The 9,227-nt window shown below is 41.1% G+C and overlaps 1 protein-coding gene across 1 annotated transcript in view; it reads right to left on the bottom strand.

Moving 5' to 3' along the window:
• Positions 1 to 9,227, bottom strand: part of ADCY10 (adenylate cyclase 10) — a 102,373-nt gene that overhangs the window by 27,288 nt on the left and 65,858 nt on the right. The gene's annotated exons all lie outside the window — the stretch shown is intronic.

Below are 9,227 nucleotides of genomic sequence, written 5' to 3'. Positions count from 1 at the left end.
TTAAAGTGGAGAGTTCTATAAATGTTAATTAAGTTTACTTGTTCCGGATCTGAGTTCAAATCCTGGATATCGTTGTTAATTTTCTGTCTCATTTATCTGTCTAATATTGATGTTGAAGTCTCCCACTATTATTGTGTGGGAGTCTAAGTCTCTTTATAAGTCTGGGTATTCTCTTTATATACTCTTTATATATCTGGGTATTCCTGTATTAGGTGCGTGTATATTTAGGGTCTTTAGCTCTTCTTGTTGCATTGATCCTTTTATCATTATGTAATATCCTTCTTTGCTTATTTTGATCTTTGTTGCTTTAAAGCAACTCCTGCTTTTTATTTATTGATTTATTTTTGCTCTCCATTTGGTTGGTAAATCTTTCTCTATCCCTTTGTTTTGAGTCTTTGTGTATCCTTGCATGTGAGATGGTTCTAAATGCAGCATACCGATGGGTTTTGGCTTTTTTACCTGTCTGTGTCTTTGGATTGGGGGATTTAGTCGATTTAAATTTAGAATAATAATATATGTGAGTTTAATATTGCCATTTAATGTTAGCTGGCTGTTTTGCCTATTAGTTGATGTAAATTCTTGATTATGTTGATGCTCTTTACTTTTTGGTATTTTTTAGAAAGGCTGATATTGGTTGTTCCTTTCTATTTGTAGTGGTTCTTTCAGAAGCTCTTGTAAAGCAGGCCTGGTGGTGATGAAATCTCTGAGTGCTTGCTTGTTCACAAAAGATTTTATTTTTCCTTCGCTTATGAAGCTTAGTTTGGCTGGATGTAAAATTCTGGGTTGAAAGCTCTTTTCTTTAAGGATGTTGAATATTGGCCCCCACTCTTTTCTGGCTTGGGTTTCTGCTGAGAGATCTGCTGTGAGTCTGATAGGCTTCCCTTTATGGGTAACCTGACCTTTCTCTCTGGCCGCTCTCAGTATTTTCTCCTTCGTTTCAACCCTGGTGAATCTGGCGATTATGTGCCTTGAGGTTGGTCTTCTTGAGGAATATCTTTGTGGTGTTCTCTGTATTACCTGGAGTTGAATATTGTCCTGCCTTGCTAGGTTGGGAAAGTTTTCCTGAATTATATCCTGAAACGTATTTTCCAGCTTGGATTGATTCTCTTCGTCACATTCAGGTACATCTGTCAAGCGTAGATTAGGTCTTTTCACATAGTCCCATATTTCTTGGAGACTTTGCTTGTTCCTTTTTATCCTTTTTTCTCTAATCTTGTCTTCTCGTTTTATTTCATTAAGTTGGTCTTCGACTTCTGATATCTTTTCTTCTGCTTGATCGATTCAGCTGTTAAAACTTTTGCATAGTTCGCGAAGTTCTCGTGTTGTGTTTTTCAGCTCCATTAATTCACTTATATTCCTCTCTAAATTGTGTATTCTTGTTAACATTTCATCAAACCTTTTTTCAAAGTTCTTAGTTTCTCTGCCTTGGGTTAGAACAAGTTCTTTTAATTCACAGAAGTTTCTTATCATCCACCTTTTGAAGTCTGCTTCTGCTAATGGAACACACTCGTTCTCCATTGGGCCTTGTTTCGTTGCTGATGAGGAACTGTGATCCACTGTAGAGGGAGAGGCATTCTGATTTTGGGTATTCTCAGCCTTTTTAGGCTGTTTTCCTCCCTTCTTTATAGGTTTATCCATCTGTGGTCTTTATAATTACCGTCTTTATAATTAGGTTTCTGAGTGGACGTCCAACTTGTTGATTCCCAGCGCTAAAATCTGAGCAACCCACTGCGCCGGCCAAAACAGCGGCGTTATGATTGATGGTGCTTTTCTAACTCTGCACCAAGAACCGCCGCACCAAGGCAGCGGCAAAACCGCCTCGCCGGCCACAAGAGTCGCACTGGCGACCCGTGGGGCTCCTCCGCTGGGAATCTCCTGGTGCGTGAGCAACAAAAATTCATCTGAAACTGTGGTGTCCTCTCGTTCTCTGCGCTTTCACTGGGAGCTACAATCCCGAGCTGCTAGTGATCAGCCATCTTGGATCTCTCCTCGAGAATCTTAAATTAAAAACCTTAGTGTGACCAGACCCGGTGGCTCCTGCCTGTAATCCCAGCACTTTGGGAGGCTGAGGTGGGCGGGATCACCTGAGGTCGGGAGTTTGAGACCAGCCTGATCAACATGGAGAAAACCCATCTCTACTAAAAATACAAAATTAGTCAGGCATGGTGGCACATGTCTGTAATTCCAGCTACTCGGGAGACTGAGGTAGGAGAATTGCTTGGATCCTGGAGGTGGAGGTTGTGGTGAGCTGAGAGATCACACCACTGCATTCCAGCCTGGGCAACAAGAGTGAAACTACATCTCAAAAACAAACAAACAAACAAAAAAACCTCGGTCTAAGCAGACTTCAATAGGTTAGAAAATTCTGTAAGGATCTTAAAACAGAAAACAAATAAGGCTCGTCTACTCCAGCCATTTCTCCCTTCAAGCAGAAGAAAGAATCCCAGAGAGGGGAAGGAACTCGTCTCAGGTCATACATCTGTTAGTGGTCTAGTAGGACTAGAAACTAGGTCTTCTGGCTCTTAGACTAATGCATTACTCCTTACATCTTTTAGAGGCAGTTTGAACATCTAAGAAGTTATCACCTTCTTCTGAAAGCCCTCTGTGTCCTTGTACCCATAGATAAGTAACCCAACTTCTGTGGGCCCATCAACCCTGTGCAGACCCATATCATAGTCCTTATTGCACTGCATAGATATCAATTTGGCCACCTCTTCTCCTAGATTACTATTTATTGAGTCCTTATTGCACTGCATAGATATCAATTTGGCCACCTCTTCTCCTAGATTACTATTTATTGATTCCTTAGTGACCAGCAGCTGGATATACTGAATTATGACTCTGTCCCTTTACTCCTCTAAAACTGCTCTTGTTAAAGTTACTTGCGGTCACCATGTTGCCAAATCCAAAGGCTACATCTTTGTCTGCACTTGATTACCTCTCAGCAGCATTTAATACAAGTGACCACTCTCTCCTTTCACTGTTTCTTTTAGTACACATTCTCTTGTACGTTTTAAGGGAATTGGTTGCCCACTTAATTGGCTTCTGTTCTTCTACCAACATTTTAAATGTTAGTAAACTTCAGTTTGGTCCTGGGCTTCATTCTCCATTCACAATTTCCCCCTAGGCAGTTTCATCTGCCCATGACTTTTAATTACATTCATATGCTAATGGTTTTCCATTTTATATATCTAAGCCTTGACATCTACTTCAACTACAGACCCATATATTCAAATACCACCTTGAATATAGTATTTGAATATATGGGTCTGTAGTTGAAGTAGACTAATTCAAGTAGTCTAGTTGAAGTAGACTGTGGTTCAAGTGGCAACTGCCATTTGAATGTGGAATAGGCATTTCAAAATTTACACAATTCAAATAGAAACTCTTGAATCTCTCCTTCAGAAACTTATACCCACTTACAACTTTTACTATCCTAGTAAGCATCACTGCCATATATCCATTTTCTCAAGGCAAAAACCTGGGCAAGATCCTTAATTATTTTCTTTGTTTTACCCCCTTCCCTATTCAGTCCATCAGAAAGTCCCATTGACCGTACCCAAAAACATACCTGAATCATCATCTTCTGTCTATCTTCACTACAGCACCACCATAGTCCATTACCAAAATTTTACCGGGACAACTGCAAAAAACTGATCTTCCTTCCATTCCTATCCTTTTCAATCTCTTTCTTACAGAAGGCAGTGCCATTTAAAAAATATGATTCAGATCTCTGTGGCAGAAACTGCTTGTCTCCCATCTCAATCTCCATTGTGCCCTTTCTCATTAGTAATAGAATTCAATGTCATTCAGGACAGCTACATTCTTCAGCCTCCCTTGCAACTGGATATAGTCATGTGAGTAGGTTCTGATCAATGGGATGTAAAAGGAAATACTGGGTAGGACTTTTAGAAAACCCTTTAAAAGAGAGGGGACATCCTTTCATATTCCGGCTTCTTTCTCCTTCTGGCATTAAATGTGGTGGCTGGAGCCTCAGCAGCTGTTTTGGACTAAGGTCCCTGATGTTCATGAAGCCTCCATTCTAGTCCCAGTGATGAGACAAGCCTTTTACGTGAGAAATAAACACATATAATACATTTAATAATAAATAAATTTAAGCCACTCTAGCTAGGTTCTTGTTATATGCAGCCAAACTCATTCTAATTGATATATTTCCAATGTGTTCCAATTCACTTAGACTGAAATTTAGACTATTTATCAAAGTCTATAAGGCCTCTTGAAGATTTTATTACTTAACCTGTTTATTGTCTGTCAGCTGCCATTAAAATTCAAATTTATAAGAATAGATACATGTCTCTCATTTTTCACCACTATAGTCCCAATATCTAGGTCACTTCCTGGCACATGGTAGACACTTAATAAATATTTGTTGCATAAAAATACATGTTTGTTGAAAATAAATAAATTAGTAAAATGAAAATGCTATTCCTCCTTCAATATTCTGTGCATTTTTTATGTTTAAAGTTGCAATGGTATCCAGCATAGTGGCTCATCCCTATAATCCCAACATTTTGGGATGCTGAGGTGGGAGGATCATTTGAGTCCAGGAGTTTGAGACCAGCTTGGGCAACATGGCAAGACCCTGACTACAAAAAAAAAAAAAAGAAAAAGAAAAGAAAAAAAAATTAGCTGCATGTGGTGGCATGTGCCTATAGTCCCACCTACTTGGGCGTCTGAGGTGGGAGGATGGCTTGAGCCTGAATGGTTGAGGCTGCAGTAAGCCCAGATCACACCACTGCATTCCAGCCTGGGAAACAGAGCAAGACCCTGTCTCAAAAAAAAAAAAAATTGTAATGGTGATAGAATGAGATGCAAAGATTGGATAGATAGAGCAAATAAAGTCAGGGCATACAAGATATGCTCTTTGTCATCATGTCATTTATTGCTTGAGTGAGTCATATATTACTTTTTTTTTTGAGATGGAGTTTCACTCTGTCGCCTAGGCTGGAGTGCAATGGTGTGATCTTGGGTCACTGTAACCTCTGCCTCCTGGGTTCAAGTGATTCTTGTGCCTCAGCCTCTTGAGTAGCTGGGATTACAGGACTGCACCGCCACACTTGGCTAATTTTGTATTTTTTTTTTTTTTTTTTTTCCTTTTTTAGTAGAGACAGGGTTTCACTGTTGAGAAATGCTAAGTGTACGATTGCTGAGAAATGCTGAGTGTTTGCTAGGAAGAACGATGGCAAGGAAAACCTAGCCAACCCACTGCCCCCACCAGTGGAAAACTATTTGGGGCATTCTTAAGTGGCAGGGCAATATATAAATATCATATACTGGTTAAAACAATTCTTTAAGCATGGGATATGTGACCCTGCCCCTGTGGCTCCCTCATGGAGAGTACTTTTTAGTTTGTCTGTGATCAGTGGTAAGTGGACACCAGCTGCCTACCTGGCTTATTTTTGTAAATGAGAAAATACCAAACATCTGTTAATAATCATCACCTGTTCAAAGAGAATAAATACATGGATCAGAGTCTGCTCAGGGCCTTCAGTCCGGAATGCTGTCAGCTCCTGAGTCTCTCAGCTCAGAAGGCAGTTGGCTCCCGGGATGGTCCCACTTTATTGTTCTATCTGGATGTCTGCTTCTCAATTCCTTCAGCTCCGCCTGGGTGGGAGTCTCTACGGCTGAGCTGGTCTCGGTAAGTAGCGCCCAGACAAGGGACTCTAAACTCGGGACCAACTCACTTGAAAAAGTGAGTTAGGTTCCCCCTAACTCACTTGAAAAAGTAGCCCAGGAACTCTTGAAACAAAAGTCTCCCAGGGTTAGTTGGGGGAGCTGGGAAGTATCCTGAGAACTTTTTATTACTATTATTATAAAGATGGGGTTTCACCATGATGGCCAGGCTGGTCTTGAACTCAGGCGATCCACCCACCTCGGCCTCCCAAAGTGCTAGGAATACAGGCATGAGCCACCGTGCCCGGCCCCTGAGAACTATTTTTTTTTATTGCATTTTAGGTTTTGGGGTACATGTGAAGAACATGCAAGATTGTTGCATAGGTACACACATGGCAGTGTGATTTGCTGCATTCCTCCCCTTCACCTATGTCTGGCATTTCTCCCCATGCTCTCTCTCCCCAACTCCCCACCCCCTGCAGTCCCTCCCCTATTTCCCCCCAACAGACCCCAGTGTGTAGTGCTCCCCTCCCTGTGTCCATGTGTTCTCATTGTTCAACACCCGCCTATGAGGTGTTTGATTTTCTGCTCGTGTCAGTTTGCTGAGAATGATGGTTTCCAGGTTCATCCATGTCCCTACAAAGGAGAACTCAACAAAATCTCCCAGGGTGAGCTGGGGAGCTCGGTAGCATTAGGGTGACATGGGAAAAGATCAAGCAAGCGCAAGTCTTAGTGTGGTCTATTTGGGCTTTAGTGCATTTTGCCTTAGAGCCATTTCAGATGGACAATGAGGAAGAAGATTCAGGAGAGGAAGGGGAGTATGATGAAGAATGCAGAGAAATTATAGAACAAAAGGATGAAAAGTCAAATGAGGAAAAGGTGTGCCCATCAGCTTCCCTTCAGTATCTTGCCGAGACATGGCCAGATCCTCCCCATATTTCTCCGTTAAAGAAATTGGAAGCTACCTCAACAGTGAAACTAGCTGCTCTTGTTGCCGTGTGTACTCCTAATGATACGGTAACCGGTTCCATTCAAGCCGGAATTTAACAAGCCAGAAAAGAGGGAGGTTTAGAGACCCAGCAATTTCTAGTTGTTGTCCACCCTCAAGATCAGCAGGGACAAGTTCAGGTTGCTTTTGAGCCCTTTCCCTTTAAATTGCCGAAGGAACTTAAACAGGCCATTAGCCAATCTGGGCCTGAGTCTCTGTTTGTGCTAGGATTATTGAAGCATGTAGCTACTTCTTACTGGTTGATTCCAATAGACTGGGATACTTTAACCCGAACTTGTTTATCTCCCTCTCAATTTTTACAGTTTAAGACCTGGTGGCGTGACGAGGCTAATATTCAAGCTAATATGAATGTTAATGTTAACCTCTGATTAGAATTGCCACAGAACAGCTTATAGGAACTGGTGCATGGGCTCCTTTACAGGCACAGGCTACTATGGCTGATTTAGTCAAAGAGCAGATTAGGAAAGTATGTTTAAGAGCTTGGGCGAAAATTACATCAGGAAGTGAAAGAAAACCTTTCTTTTGGAGCTGTTAAGCAGGGGCCGAAAGAGCCATATGCTGACTTTATAGCTCAATTGCAGGAAGCCGTAAGAAAGGCCATATTAGAAACAGAGGCTCAAGATAGTGTATTACGTGTACTAGTGTTCAACAATGTTAATTCTGAAAGTCAGGCTGCTTTACGGCCATTTAAAGGAAAAGCTCACTTGCTGGATTAAATTAAGGCGTGTGATGAAATAGGAAATTTACACAAAGCTACCTTATTGGCACAAGCAATGGCAGTTTTAAAAATAAAGGAGGTCCTAGAGCTTGTTTTAATTGTGGAAGGAGATAATATAGGACTCCACAAATGCAACTAAATTTAGCATGATTAAATTTGAATTTGCCAAGAGCAGGACACTTAACAGCAGCTGAACAACACCTGAATAAATAAACCAAGGAAAAAATTGTAAGGCAATTAATCTGGTGGCAAGATCCACTCAGAATTGGAAAAAAGGCAATATAATAATATGGAGTAGAGGATTTGTTTCTTTCTTCAGGTCCTAATCAACAATCAGTGTGAGTACTATCCAGACACTTAAAGCTTTCACAGATGGCTGAGGAGAACCTGAAGAAATAAGAACAGCTTGTTATGAGTAACTTCATAGTAGCCATGATGGTGGTTATCACCATTACAGTGAATATTCCTGGAGTTGGGGAAGAAGTAAAAGGAAATTTCACATATTGGGCATATATTCCTTTCTCTCCTTTATTGCGGCCAGTGATTTGATTAGATCCCCCAGTAGATGTAAATGGAGGATTAGTAGGACCACGACAAAAAATAGAGCTGAATAAAAAGAACTTTGGAAAATACTTATGACCCTGAGACCAGTAAGTCTGGGAAGGAAAATATAATAGAGGATTAAGCCCTAATTCTTATTCACTGGAATTTATAAGAAATCTCTTTAGATTCAGAGTTGTGTAATTCTCCCACCACCAAAAGATAAGGGGGGTTTATCTTTTGGTGGTGGGAGAGTTACAAATTGACTTTATTAACTCTAAAAGTGTAATGAGACTGAACATAATTGGGAAAGAATAAAACGTCACCTGGAAGGACACGCTGAAGACCTATCACTGGATATGACAAAATCAAAACAAGTTTTTCAAGCTTCTCAAGCACATCTAACTTTAATTTCAGAATCTGAGGTGCTTGAAGGGAGCTGCTGATGGATTGGCAGCCTTAAATCCAGTGACTTGGGTGAAAACACTTGGAGGATCTATGATTGCTGTTGTGATTATGTTATTGATTTGTTTTGGTTCTCTTTGTGTAGTCTGCAGGTGTGGATCCCAAATCCTCTGAGAAATAGTTCACCAAGATAAAGCTGTGCTTCCTCACCTTGCATTTCTCAACATTTTCCCCCTTGTTTTGACAAAGCTAAGTGTACAATTGCTGAGAAATGCTGAGTGTATGATAGCATATATTGTTTGCTAGAAAAAACAATGGCAGGGAAAACCTAGCTAAACCCCTCCAAGTGCAAAACTATTTGGGGCATTCTGAAGTGGCAGGACAATATATAAATATCATACACCAGTTAAAACAATTCTTTAAGTGCAGGATGTGTGACCCTGCTCCCCCTACCCCCATGGAGAATACTTTTTAGTTTGTCTACGATCAGTGGTAAGTGGGCACCAGCTGCCTACCTGGTTTATTTTTGTGTTATGAGAAAATACCAAACATGTGTTAATAATCACCTGTTCAAAGAGAATATGTGGGTCAGAGTCTACTCTAGGCCCTCAGCCCAAAATGCTATCAGTCCCCTGAGGCTCTCAGCTCGGAAGGCTGTTGGCCCCCTGGATAGTCCCACTTTGTTGTTCTATCTGGGTGTCTACTTTTCAATTCCTTCCGTGCCCCCCGGGTGGGGGTCTCTACAGCTGAGCTGGTCTCAGTATTTGATCATGTTGGTCAAGCTGGTCTTGAACTCCTGACCTCAAGTGATCCACCTGCCTCAGCCTTCCAAAGTGCTGGGATTATAGGCATGAGCCACTGTACCTGGCCAGATCATATTATTTTTGATTCTCATTTTTTTCATTTACAAAGGAGATACTA

Source organism: Sapajus apella, unplaced genomic scaffold (genome assembly GCF_009761245.1).
Source record: "Sapajus apella isolate SASKATOON/1434 unplaced genomic scaffold, GSC_monkey_1.0 scaffold25, whole genome shotgun sequence".
Lineage (NCBI taxonomy): Eukaryota > Metazoa > Chordata > Mammalia > Primates > Cebidae > Sapajus > Sapajus apella.
This window is presented reverse-complemented; position numbering and strand designations above follow the sequence as displayed.